Source organism: Hypanus sabinus, chromosome 4 (assembly GCF_030144855.1).
Source record: "Hypanus sabinus isolate sHypSab1 chromosome 4, sHypSab1.hap1, whole genome shotgun sequence".
Taxonomy (NCBI): domain Eukaryota; kingdom Metazoa; phylum Chordata; class Chondrichthyes; order Myliobatiformes; family Dasyatidae; genus Hypanus; species Hypanus sabinus.
This window is the reverse complement of record NC_082709.1, coordinates 43,496,151-43,508,421: the sequence shown is the minus strand read 5'-3', so window position 1 is coordinate 43,508,421 and position 12,271 is coordinate 43,496,151. Positions and strand designations below refer to the sequence as shown.

Sequence of the window (12,271 nt, the reverse complement as noted above, 5' to 3'; positions counted from 1 at the left end):
GTTATCTTTTCTTCCTCCCTCCCTTTCTCCCCAGTGGCCTTAGTTTGTACATCACTGGTTAGTGGTTGTTGCTGTCTGATCATCTGAGTCATGTATACTCACTCAGATGGGCTACTAAGCACAAGCTGATATTGATTTCAAAGAAAAAATTACTAATGTTAAAAAGAAACCAATTAAAATGTACTGGAGAATTGATAAAATATATTTATCATTTTCCTATATTTTCATTAAACAGATTCTAATGATGGAATTCAGCTTTAGTCCAGCATAACGTTGCAGTCAATATTGCTCTGACAGTGAGGCACTATTAACTTCCCATGGGGTTTATAATTCATATAATATTTAGCATTGCAGTTACAAATACTGATAAATCATTTAGTTCTTACTAGAGCAGGAAGACACACTCACACTGAAACATGTTGCTTATTATAAAGTGTTTTCAGTTGTATGAAGGAAAATACCTTTTGTCATTTAAAAAAAAAAAGTTGGCTCAACTTTTTATGAAATATAATAAACTTTTTTGATCTGTTTTGAATACTTTTTCTTAATTAACTGACATGGCTTAATCAGTGGAAAGGTATTAAATTGAGCATTCTGAATGTGATATACAGAAATTGATTCAATAGTAACAAAGTGGTCATTATTCATGCATGTCAGAACCATGACTAGAGTGAAAAATGAATAATTAGGATTCTTTTCTAAATGTTTTTGTTTTAAAAGAAGTAATGCTGGGCAGACCCATTTTGATGATTTAATTACCAAAAGGTAGGTAGGTAGGTGTGTGTGTGTGTGTGGAGGGAAGGAGGCGGGGTGTCAGGAGAAGCACAAAATGTAGTTGAATAATCTGGGATTGTCTGGGAAAATGTAGTTCATTGTTCCTTCTTAACACACACCCCGAGCAAAAATTCCATAATCCATTCCCAGTGGAATAGTTAGCAGACTGGAAGTAGGCATGAATTGGCATGCTGCCATTCTATTGCAATTATAAATGCAGTGGAAGTTGATGTAATTTCCTGTTGACACACTTCAAATGAACGTACCTTCTCAACTCCAAACTCTATGGAGTGATTCTGCTTAAGATCTGTGCCTAAGCAGGTAAGTGAAAATGAAAATACAGGGAACTATAGCTGATGGACATTACTATCACTAACTTGTTTTGAAATTATTTTTTACTGTGTAGCTTAACTTCCAGATTTTTCTTTCAATGAGATGATTAGTAAGAACTTTGCTCTTCCCAAAATTGCATTCTTGGTGGCCTTGCCAATTCTCCCCCTCCCCCTCCCTCTTGTTCTCCTGTTCTAATTTTTTGTTTCTAGTACAACTACAGAATTAGTTTTATTGGAGTACATTGCTTCTGAGAGGAGTTGATAAACTGCAGTATCAGAGGCCTATGTAACAACAGGGTCTGTTTTTATTTAGCTACTTGTTTTGCAAACTGTTAACTTCAGTGGAAGACAGCAGAGTGATGTGCATAAGCTTCTCAATCAGTCAATGTTGGACTATAGAAGGAACTCACCGTAATGTTTGAGGAATTAACAATATTTGACACTTTTTGTTGTGCAACAAGTTTTTTTATATAAAACAGTTAATATTTATTTGTATCCTTGTTGTTGCATTTTGAGATAACTTTTGTAGAATGAAGACGATTATGACTGCCATATGCTTTAATTAAGGTTTTGTATGCATTTCCACTTGCTGTTTGAGTGATCATAGGGCCTGCTTCAGTAAAAATTTCTTGTTAAAACTGCATGAGAGAGAGAGAGACATGGTTAGTGGAATGTGGAGTGAGTGATGTAATAACCAAACAAGCACAAGCACAAATGAAATTTTTACTCCTTTCCAGTAGAGGCATGTTAAATTCCATTGCCTTCACCATTATTTTAGAAAGGTTGCATAACAAAACATCACGCATGTGGGAATCTGTGCACTAACCTGCTTTTCCATTCTGTTTTTCCAGCAAGTGAGTAGTTCAGTTTTGATTATGCTAAAGCATCCTTTGTGTTGATCATGAGTTCATCAGGAATGGAGTTTGGACAAAGGATACCCTATGATGATGACAACTTGTTTAACGTGGCTGATTTGGAAAGTAATTATAAATGTGTTTTACAGTTAATTTGCTGGGCAGCTGGAGTGTACGTCTGTGAATGATGGAGTTTTATCTGTGTGTTATACACAGATTACACATTATATACAAAAACAGTTTTAGTAGATGGTCCAGAGTTGGCTAGGAATTGCTTCAGTTACATTATGCAGGAGATTTTGCTGTTGAGTTCAAATGTGTTTATTTCAGATGGTGGTTTCATTCCATGCTCTCCAAGTAGCTGCAATGCCTTGGTACATGGGGGATAAGCATCCTGGAGATCAAGCAGTCAGTTGGGATGTCAGTTAAATTTCCATGGATGAGGAGTTTGTTTATTGTTTTTGCATCTTCCCAGTCCTGTGTCTCAGTCAAATTAGGGCTTGCTGGCAAGAAGTTTCTGAACATTGATTAACTATTAAGCCATAGTTATAAGGTATAGAATACAACAATGCTGGACTGGGCCTTCAGACCCAATAGCTTCAGAACCCCCATAACTTGGTGTCATTCTGAGCACTAGCAAAGCTATGAGTATTAGCTAGTATCAGCTGGTAGGCCAGTCATGATTTCTGCAATGCATCCTCCCTAATTGAATGACACTAAAATGGATTCTTGGGACTCAATTAATCTGATGCGTGTTTCAGGTAGTGGGTGATGTGTCATCTGTTAAAGTCCAAGTAGTTATTTGGCTTAATACAAGAGATAAAGATTTGTGCCAATAAATTCATCTCTTGTTGGTAGTGTTACATACTTTGGGATGTCAGAGTAAATGCCATTGTAGCTACAGTATGGTGCTTCAAGCTAGAATTGATCTTTGTACACAATATTCTCCCAATCTGTTCAAGTACAGGTGAATTTTATGTCCAGAATTTTAGTTGTACATGTCCAACTCAATGGGATTCAATTGCAATTGTCTTGTTCCTGATAATCCAGGGCATTAAGATCTTCGAAATAATCTATCATTGTGGAAATTAGTTATTTGAATTGAATTATCCATTTCTAAATTAGTTGACTGTGGTTGTATTGGCTGCTCCTCCATTGCTGTGAACTCCGTATATTGTTACAAGAACAAATCAAATCAAGGAGCACGAGAGTGTAGAATATTGGTACAAGGTTGTAGGATGTTTGTGACTATGAAATTTCAATGTGATCCTTAGAGCAGTTGGAACAACTTTGAGAAAGTGAATCCAAGTGTGGAGAATGTGGATATTTTAGTTGCGGGGAGTAGTTAAGGTGGGAGTGGTAGGAGGTAGAAGGTGGTAGCCCTTAAGACATAACAGCAGATTTGAGCCTATGGCCCATCGATTTTGCTCCACCATTCTATCATGGCTGTTTTATTATCCCTCTGAACCTCATTCTCCTGCCTTCTTCCTGTAACTGATCAAGAAACTGTTATAAATATACCCAATGATTTGGCCTCTACAGCCATCTGTGGCAATGAATTCACCATCATCTGGCTAAAGAAATTCCTTCTTATCTTCTATACTCAGGCCATGCTCTCTGGTCCTAGGATCCCCCACTATAGGAAACATCCTCTCCACATTCATTCCATCATATTCAATTGGTCTTTGAGAGACAGACATGCAGACACACATTCCAGCAAGTGCAGGCCTAGAGCCATCAAATGGTCCTCATACGTTAACCCTCTCATTTTCATTCCTGGGCTAATTCATGTTGAACCCCCTCTGGACCCCCTCTAATGCCAGCACATCCTCTTTTATACATGGGGCCCAATACTGCTCACTATACTCTTAAGTGTGGTCTCACCAGTGCCTTATAAAACCTTAGCATTACATCATTGCTTTTATATTCCAGTCCTCTATGAACGAATGCTAATATTGCATTTGCCTTCCCTACCACAGACTCAATTTTCGAGGTAACCTTTAGAGAATCCTGCATAAGGACTTCCAAGTCCCATTGCACCTTTGATTTCTGAATTTACTTCCTGTTTTAAAAAAAATAACTGCTCCTTCATTCCTTCCACCAAAATGCACAATCATACATTTCCCTACACTATAAAACATTATCATAGGAACCAGCATCTATCATCAGAGATCCCCACCACCCAGGTCATGCCCTCTTCTCGCTGCTGCCATCTATTAGAAGGTACAAGAGCCTCAGGACTCTCAACACTGGGGTCAAGAACCATTACTCCCCCTCAGCCATCAGGCTCTTGAATAAATGGGGATAACTACACTTACTTGCCCCATCATTGAAATGTTTCCACAACCAATGATGTCACTTTCAAAGACTCTTTATTGCATTATCTCATGTTCTGGATATTTATTGTTATTTATTTGTATTTGTATTTCCAGTTTTTTTGTCTTCTGCACTCTGTTGGTCTTTCATTGATCCTGATACAGTTACTATTTTATAGATTTGCTGAGTATGCCCAAAGAAAATGAATCTTGGGGCTGTATATGACATATATACTTTGATAATAAAATTTACTTTGAACTTTGAATACTATATTCCATCTCTCACCTCTTTGCCCATTCTCCTTATCTGTCAATTTCCAGATTCCCAGCTTCCTTAACACTACTTGGCTCTTTGCATTGTCCGCAAACTTGGACACAAAGCCACCAAATCATTGACATATAACGTTAAAAGAAGTGGTCCCAACACCAACCCTTGTAGAACACCTCTAGTCACCAGCAGTCAACCAGAAAAGGCTCCCTTTATTCCCACTCTTTGTCTCCAGCCAGTTAGCCAATCTTCTATCTATGCTAGTACCTTTCTTGTAATACTATGGGCTGTAACCCTGCTTTGCAGCTTCTTGTCAAAGGCCTTCTGAAAAATCCAAGTAATCAACATCCACTGACTCTTCTTTGTCTGTCCTGCCTGATATTTCCTTAGAATCCTAACAGATTTGATAGGACAAGATTTCTCCCAATACTGTGTTGATTTCAGCCTATTTGAACATGTGCCTCCAAGTATCTCAAGATTTCCTCCTTAATAATGGGTCCAACAGCTTAGCAACCACTAAAGTCAGGCTCACTGGCCTACAATTTCCTATCTCTTGCTTCCATCTCTCCTTAAAGAGTGGAGCAATATTTACAATTTCCTAGTTCTCAAATCATTCCATAATCTAGTGATTCTTGAAAGATCACTACCAAAGCCTCCAAAATCACTTCAGCTACTTTTTTAGAACCATAGAGTGTAGTCCACCTGGTCCAGGTGACTTATCTACTTCCTGTTCTTTCAGTTTCCCAAGCACACCTTCTGTAGTAATAGTGACTACAATCAATTCTGCTCCCTGACAATCTACAATTCCTGGCACACTGCTAGAGTCTTCCACAGTGAAGACTGATGCAAAATACTTATTCAGTTCATCCCCCTTTCCTTGTCCCCCTCCCTAGCATAATTTTCCAGCCATTCAATATCTGTTCTCTCCTCACTTTTACTCTTTATATATCTGAAAAAAAAACTTGATATTCTCCTCTGACCAACTTACCTTAATATTTCATCTTTTACTCCATATTCCTTTACTTAGTTGCCTTCTGTTGGTTTTTAAAAGCTTCCCAATCTTTAAGTTCCCACTATTTTTTTTGCTGTATTATGTGCCCACTCTTTTGCTTTTATGCTGTCTTTGACTTCCCTTGACAGCTATGGTTATCTCAACCTCTCTAAAAAGCAATCTATTCTGTGCCTTTCAAACTGCTCCCAGAAACTCCATTCATTGCTGTTCTGATGTCAACTTTGGCCAGATCATCTCCCATACCCCTGTATTTTTTTTACTCGATTGTAATTGTGTTCAGTTCTGGTCACCTCATTATAGGAAGGATGTGGAAGCTATGGAGAGGGTGCAGAGGAGATTTACCAGGATGTTTTCTGGTTTGGAGAACAAGTCATATGAAGCAAGGTTAGTAGAGCTGGGACTTTTCTCTTTGGAGCGTAGAAGAATGAGAGGGGACTTGATAGAGGTCTACAAGATTATGAGAGGCATGGATAGGGTGGATAGTCAGTACCTGTTTCCCAGGGCACCAATAGCAAACACCAGAGGGCATACGTACAAAATTAAGGGAGGGAAGTTTAGGGGAGACGTCAGGGGTAAGTGTTTTACACAGAGGGTTGTGAGTGCCTGGAATGACTTGCCAGGGTTGGTGGTGGAGGCTAAAACATTAGGGGTAATTAAGAGCCTCTTGGACAGGCACATGGATGAAAGAAAAATGGAGGGTTATGGGGTAGTGTGGGTTTAGTACTTTTTAGGGATTATACGGGTCGGCACAACTTGGAGTGCTGAAGGGCCTGTACTGTGCTGTAGTATTCTATGGTAATACTGATACATCTGATTGCAGCTTCTCCCTCCTAAACTGCAGGATGAACACGTTATGAACACTGTCTGCTGAGGGTTCCTTTACTGTAAGCTGCCTAATCAAATCTGGTTCATTACATAGTCTAGAATTGCTTATTCCTTAGTGGGTTCAGCCATAGGCTTCTTCAAAAAGCCATCTCATAAGCATTTTTACAAATTCCTTCTTTTGGGATCCAGCACCAACCTAATTTGCCCACACAATCTGTAAATTGAAATCCATCACAACTGTCATAACGTCCCCTTTGTTACGTGCCTTTTCCATCTCCAATTGTAATTTGTACCCCACATCATGGCCGCTGTTTGGAGGCCTGTATACAACTGCTGTCAGGTATGACATTGTGGGCATCACAAAGTTCTGGCTGAAGGAAGATCATAGTTCAGAGTTTAAGATTCATGGTTGTACATTGTTTCGAAATAACAGGCAGGTAGGCAGACAGACTGCATTGGCTCTGTTGGTAAAAAAAACCAAATCAAATCCTTAGAAAGAGGTGACAGGACTGGAGGATGTAGAATCCTTGTAGGTAGAGATTCGGAAATGCAATGGCTACTTTGCTTAAACCTAACTCTTAATTGGCCTTTCCCAAGTGCCTAATTGATCATTATGATTGAAGCCCACCAAAAAGCCTCGAGCTCTTTTTAAAGTGACTGCTCACCATGATTGAAGCCCGCTGGGGAAAAAAAAGCTTGTTTGAGTAAGATTTAAAGTTCAGTGTGATAGAATGGAAGGTAGTTGCTGTCAACCAGAATTAGATGATCTCTGAAAGGATCATTTGGGAAAAGAAAACAAAACTCTTTTTTTCCTCCATTAATAGGTCACACTTCTTGTGTTATCCTACTAATATTTAAGTTTTTAGAACACCTTTGGATTTGCAGTTATTTTGGCAGCTTATCTTTTCTCATACATTCTTTATCTTTTATTTTCATTTCCTCTCCTGTTCATAAGTAGCCTTTTTTTAGTCTTCTACTCCGTTATCATCCTTTGCTTTTCATGGGAATTTGCTTCAATGGTACATGAACCATCTCTCTAAAGGCAATCCAATGTTTTGTTCAGTTTTTTTCCCTGTCAACTTGATTCCGATTTCCCTATCCACTCCTGTGCCATTGAAATTGGCCACCTTCTGATTAATTACTTTTATTTTGGATTGCTGATGCTCCTTTTCTATAATTAACCTAAATCTTATGATGGTATGATCATTATCTCTACTGAAACTGGATTGACTTGACTGTCCTCATTCCTGAGAGAGATCCCAGATTGCCTGGTAGTGAGGGGATTAGCCACAGGGGAACGCTGCACAGTTTGCCTACCTCACTTATTTTTCAGACAGTCACCCGTCTATCTGAAGCCTGTTCCTTGGGTGTGACCAGCTCAGTAAATCTTATGAGATGGCCTGGATGGTGAGGATCTTTGGTGATGAATGCTGCTTTTCTATGATGCCATTGCATGTAGATGTTGGGAAGGCTTTACCCATGATGTACTGGGCTGAATCTGCTACCTTTTGTAGGATTTTCTGCTCTGACAGTGGTGTTCCCATACCAGGCCTTAATGCAGCCAGTCAATACACTTTGAATTGATCATAGGGAACAAAGACATGGCAGACCAATTGAATAACTACTTTGGTTCTGTCTTCACTAAGGAGGACATAAATAATCTTCCGGAAATAGTAAGGGATCGAGGGTCTAGTGAGATGGAGGAACTGAGGGAAATACATGTTAGTAGGGGAGTGGTGTTAGGTAAATTGAAGGGATTAAAGGCAGATAAATCCCCAGGGCCAGATGGTCTGCATCCCAGAGTGCTGAAGGAAGTAGCCCAAGAAATAGTGGATGCATTAGTGATAATTTTTCAAAACTGCTTAGATTCTGGATTAGTTCCTGAGGATTGGAGGGTGGCTAATGTAAAAAAGGAGGGAGAGAGAAACTGGGGAATTGTAGACCGGTTAGTCTGACATCGGTGGTGGGGAAAATGCTAGAGTCAGTTATCAAAGATGTGATAACAGCACATTTGGAAAGAGGTGAAATCATTGGACAAAGACAGCATGGATTTGTGAAAGGAAAATCATGTCTGACGAATCTTATAGAATTTTTTGAAGATGTAACTAGTAGAGTGGATAGGGGAGAGCCAGTGGATGTGGTATATTTAGATTTTCAAAAGGCTTTTGACAAGGTCCCACACAGGAGATTAGTGTGCAAACTTAAAGCACACAGTATTGGGTTTTGGGATTGATGTGGATAGAGAATTGGTTGGCAGACAGGAAGCAAAGAGTGGGAGTAAACGGGGCTTTTTCAGAATGGCAGGCAGTGACTAGTGGGGTACCGCAAGGCTCAGTGCCGGGACTTACAATATATATTAATGATTTAGACAAGGGAATTAAATGCAGCATCTCCAAGTTTGCGGATGACAGGAAGCTGGGCGGCAGTGTTAGCTGTGAAGAGGATGCTAAGAGGATGCAGGGTGACTTGGATAGGTTAGGTGAGTGGGCAAATTCATGGCAGATGCAATTTAATGTGGATAAATGTGAGGTTATCCACTTTGGTTGCAAGAACAGGAAAACAGATTATTATCTGAACGGTGGCCGATTAGGAAAAGGGGAGATGCAATGAGACCTGGGTGTCATTGTACACCAGTCATTGAAAGTGGGCATGCAAGTACAGCAGGCGGTGAAAAAGGCAAATGGTATGTTGGCATTCATAGCAAAAGGATTTGAGTACAGGAGCAGGGAGGTTCTACTGCAGTTGTACAAGGCCTTGGTGAGACCGCACCTAGAATATTGTGTGCAGTTTTGGTCCCCTAATCTGAGGAAAGACATTCTTGCCATAGAGGGAGTACAAAGAAGGTTCACCAGATTGATTCCTGGGATGGCAGGACTTTCATATGAAGAAAGACTGGATCGACTAGGCTTAGACTCACTGGAATTTAGAAGATTGAGGGGGGATCTTATTGAAACGTATAAAATTCTAAAGGGATTGGACAGGCTAGATACAGGAAGATTGTTTCCGATGTTGTGGAAGTCCAGAACGAGGGGTCACAGTTTAAGGATGAAGGGGAAGCCTTTTAGGACCGAGATGAGGAAAAACTTCTTCACTCAGAGAGTGGTGAATCTGTGGAATTCTCTGCCACAGGAAACAGTTGAGGCTAGTTCATTGGCTATACTTAAGAGGAAGTTAGATATGGCCCTTGTGGCTAAAGGGATCAGGGGGTTTGGAGAGAAAGCAGGTACAGGGTTCTGAGTTGGATGATCAGCCATGATCATACTGATTGGCGGTGCAGCCTTGAAGGGCCAAATGACCTACTCCTGCACCTATTTTCTATGCTTCCAGCACACATCTATAGACAAACAACTAATGTGCAAAAAAAAACCAGTGCAAGTGCAAAAGAAAGTGGGAAAAAATAAGAAAAAAGTATTGAGAACATGAGATGGAGTCCTTGAAAGTGAGTCAAGTTCAGTGGGAGTAGTCTTTTATCATCTGTTACAGCTCTTCAGCATCTCATGGACAATGACACCTCCACCTCCAAATGTGGAGACTGAGATACATTTGATCAAGCCACATCCGTTAATAATAACTAGGGGATCTTTGAATCTTGCAATGAATATCCGTAAAACAAAAAAATCAGCTTAATCAGACTGATCCTGCTGCACCACACTGCCCCTTTATAATTCAGGTTCATGTGGATTTATTTTTCTTGGGATCCACCATCCCAGCCCGAGAGGTCAATAATGAATAATAAGTGCGCCCTGGTGTTTTAGCTCAGACTTTGGTCTCCTGAGCAAAAGATGGTTTGCAGGTGAGGGCCTTAAACTTGGCATCAAATCTGTGATGTATTCAGCAGCAGTTTTCCTTTCTGACATATACACTGGTGACATGGGCTTTCTGCAGCAGGCATCTCCAAACCTGTGTTTACCCATCATACTGTTTTTTCATAGCAGAAAATTGTATGATTAGAAGTGATTTGATTTTGATTTTTAAAGTGATGGTTTAAGTTTGATTTAAAGTCTGGTAGATTCAGGGATATGAGAAATAAGCAAGCAAAGTCTGTGATCAGTGTTGAAAGTTGTGCCTCTTTGCTGAAAGCTGGAAAGTATGAAAAGAGCTTTTCAATATTCAAAAATAGGAGAAAGTTGAATGCAAAGCCAGGTCATTGTGATCTCTCAAAACTTTCTTGATTCTATCTTTGAGAGGAGTTTTCCAGATATATTTTAATCTCCCCTCTGTTTCTGTTCACCCAACTCTAAGCAACTTGATCGAAAGGTTTGCTTTCTACATTTCTGTTGCGCTGAATCCGTGGTCTCAGTTTGATGAGTTAGCTGATGTCTGGCCACATTACACAAAATGTTCACAAGATGGTTGTGAGAAAGGGAAAGAAAGTGAAGGGGTTGAGGGTGGTGTGAGGCCAGTGGAATGCTCCATGAATTGCATTGAACTGAGTACATATCGAAGGAGAAAGAAGCTAAATAATGAGGAGAAAAACAAGTAATTGAGTGAAGGGCAGAAATGAAGCTGCTGAGAGTCATGTTTCAATATGAATGCCCCTTCAGATTATTGGTAGGCATTTTCACCATCAAATCGTGAATGAAAGGAATGAAATTGTTGCTAAGTAGTTAATAGAAAGATGAGCTGGAAAGTAGACAAACTGGTCTGAGGTAAATCTGGTCAAAAACTGTGTTTTCATTCGATATGTACCATTTGAGTTTGCACTACAATTATTCAGTATACAGTGGGAATTCAAAAAATGAAAATGTGTAATATGAATGCCATATTTTTTGTAGCTGTACAATCTTATCAACATGCAAGAATAATTATCTTGTAGTTTCTTTAATTCATTTATAATTATTCATTAGGATTGTAGAATAAATGGTTTCTTTAATCCTCTGGTTGCATTCTGCCCTTGCCATATGCTTTGCAGTTTGAAGTCTAATTTTCATTTCTCTTGGATCATTATATGCTTGTCACAATTATGCATTTTAATTGAAATGTGATCAGAACCCCATAATTCAAGGTTTGGAACAAGATATTGAGGTTTTTCATGGGGCTATTTAAGTCTGATGATAATGGAATAAACAATTTGCTTGCAGATTTTCATCTGCAGTGTAGCCTGGTAATTATACTTCTTTCAAACAAAATCATTTCAACTTTAGTTTTATCTGCCTTCAGCACTTAGTTTGATATGAAAACCAGAATTAAAAGCTCTAATTTGATCTTATAATTTGTTTTACATCTTGTAATGTAGTTAAATCAATTCTCATAGCCTTTGTCATCTGAACATTCAGATTAAACTAGAAAAGCAGAAATACTTGAGATAGAAACGGAATTAAAATTTCAGGAAAGTGACCTTCTACCAGAACTGGGAAAGGTGGAGATAAGAGAAGGACATAAGGGATTTAGTATGGGAGTTGTACTTAAATGATAAAGACTGCTAGTACAAAGAAGTTCTTGATTAGGAGCCCTCAGTGTGCACTCTGGACGTTAAATCTGGTCTTCAGCTTTGTGATTCTGTTACTTTACTTTGAACTTTGAAGTACACTTGTAAATGTTATTATCATAATACATATGTCACCATATACATCCCTGAGATTCCTGTGGGCATAATCAGCAGAATCTATAAAAAAGTTACTATAACAGGATTAGTGAAAGATCAACAAGAGTGCAGAAGACAACAAACTGCAAACATAAGTAATAAATAGCAATAAATAATGAGATCATGAAATAACAAGATAGCCATTAAAGTGAGATCATTGGTTGTGGTAGTATCTCAACGAATGGGCAAGTGAGTGTAGTTAACCCTTCGTTCAAGAGCCTGATGGTTGTGGGGTAGTAACTGTTCTTCAGTCTGGTGGTGTGAGTCCTGAAGCACTTGTACCCTCTACCAGTGAGAAAGGAGCATG

At 39.2% G+C, this 12,271-nt stretch overlaps 1 protein-coding gene across 10 annotated transcripts in view; it reads left to right on the top strand.

Annotated features, from left to right (window-relative positions):
* The window catches only part of LOC132392693 (E3 ubiquitin-protein ligase HECW2-like), a 305,761-nt gene that overhangs the window by 15,441 nt on the left and 278,049 nt on the right, over positions 1–12,271 (top strand). Inside the window, exon 1 of one of the 10 annotated variants that reach the window (XM_059966926.1) lies at positions 1,029–1,095. The exons of the other annotated variants lie outside the window; for them this stretch is intronic. The gene's annotated coding sequence lies outside the window, so the exon portion shown is untranslated. Of the gene's footprint in view, positions 1–1,028; positions 1,096–12,271 lie in introns of those variants that run through there. 10 annotated transcript variants of the gene reach the window in all.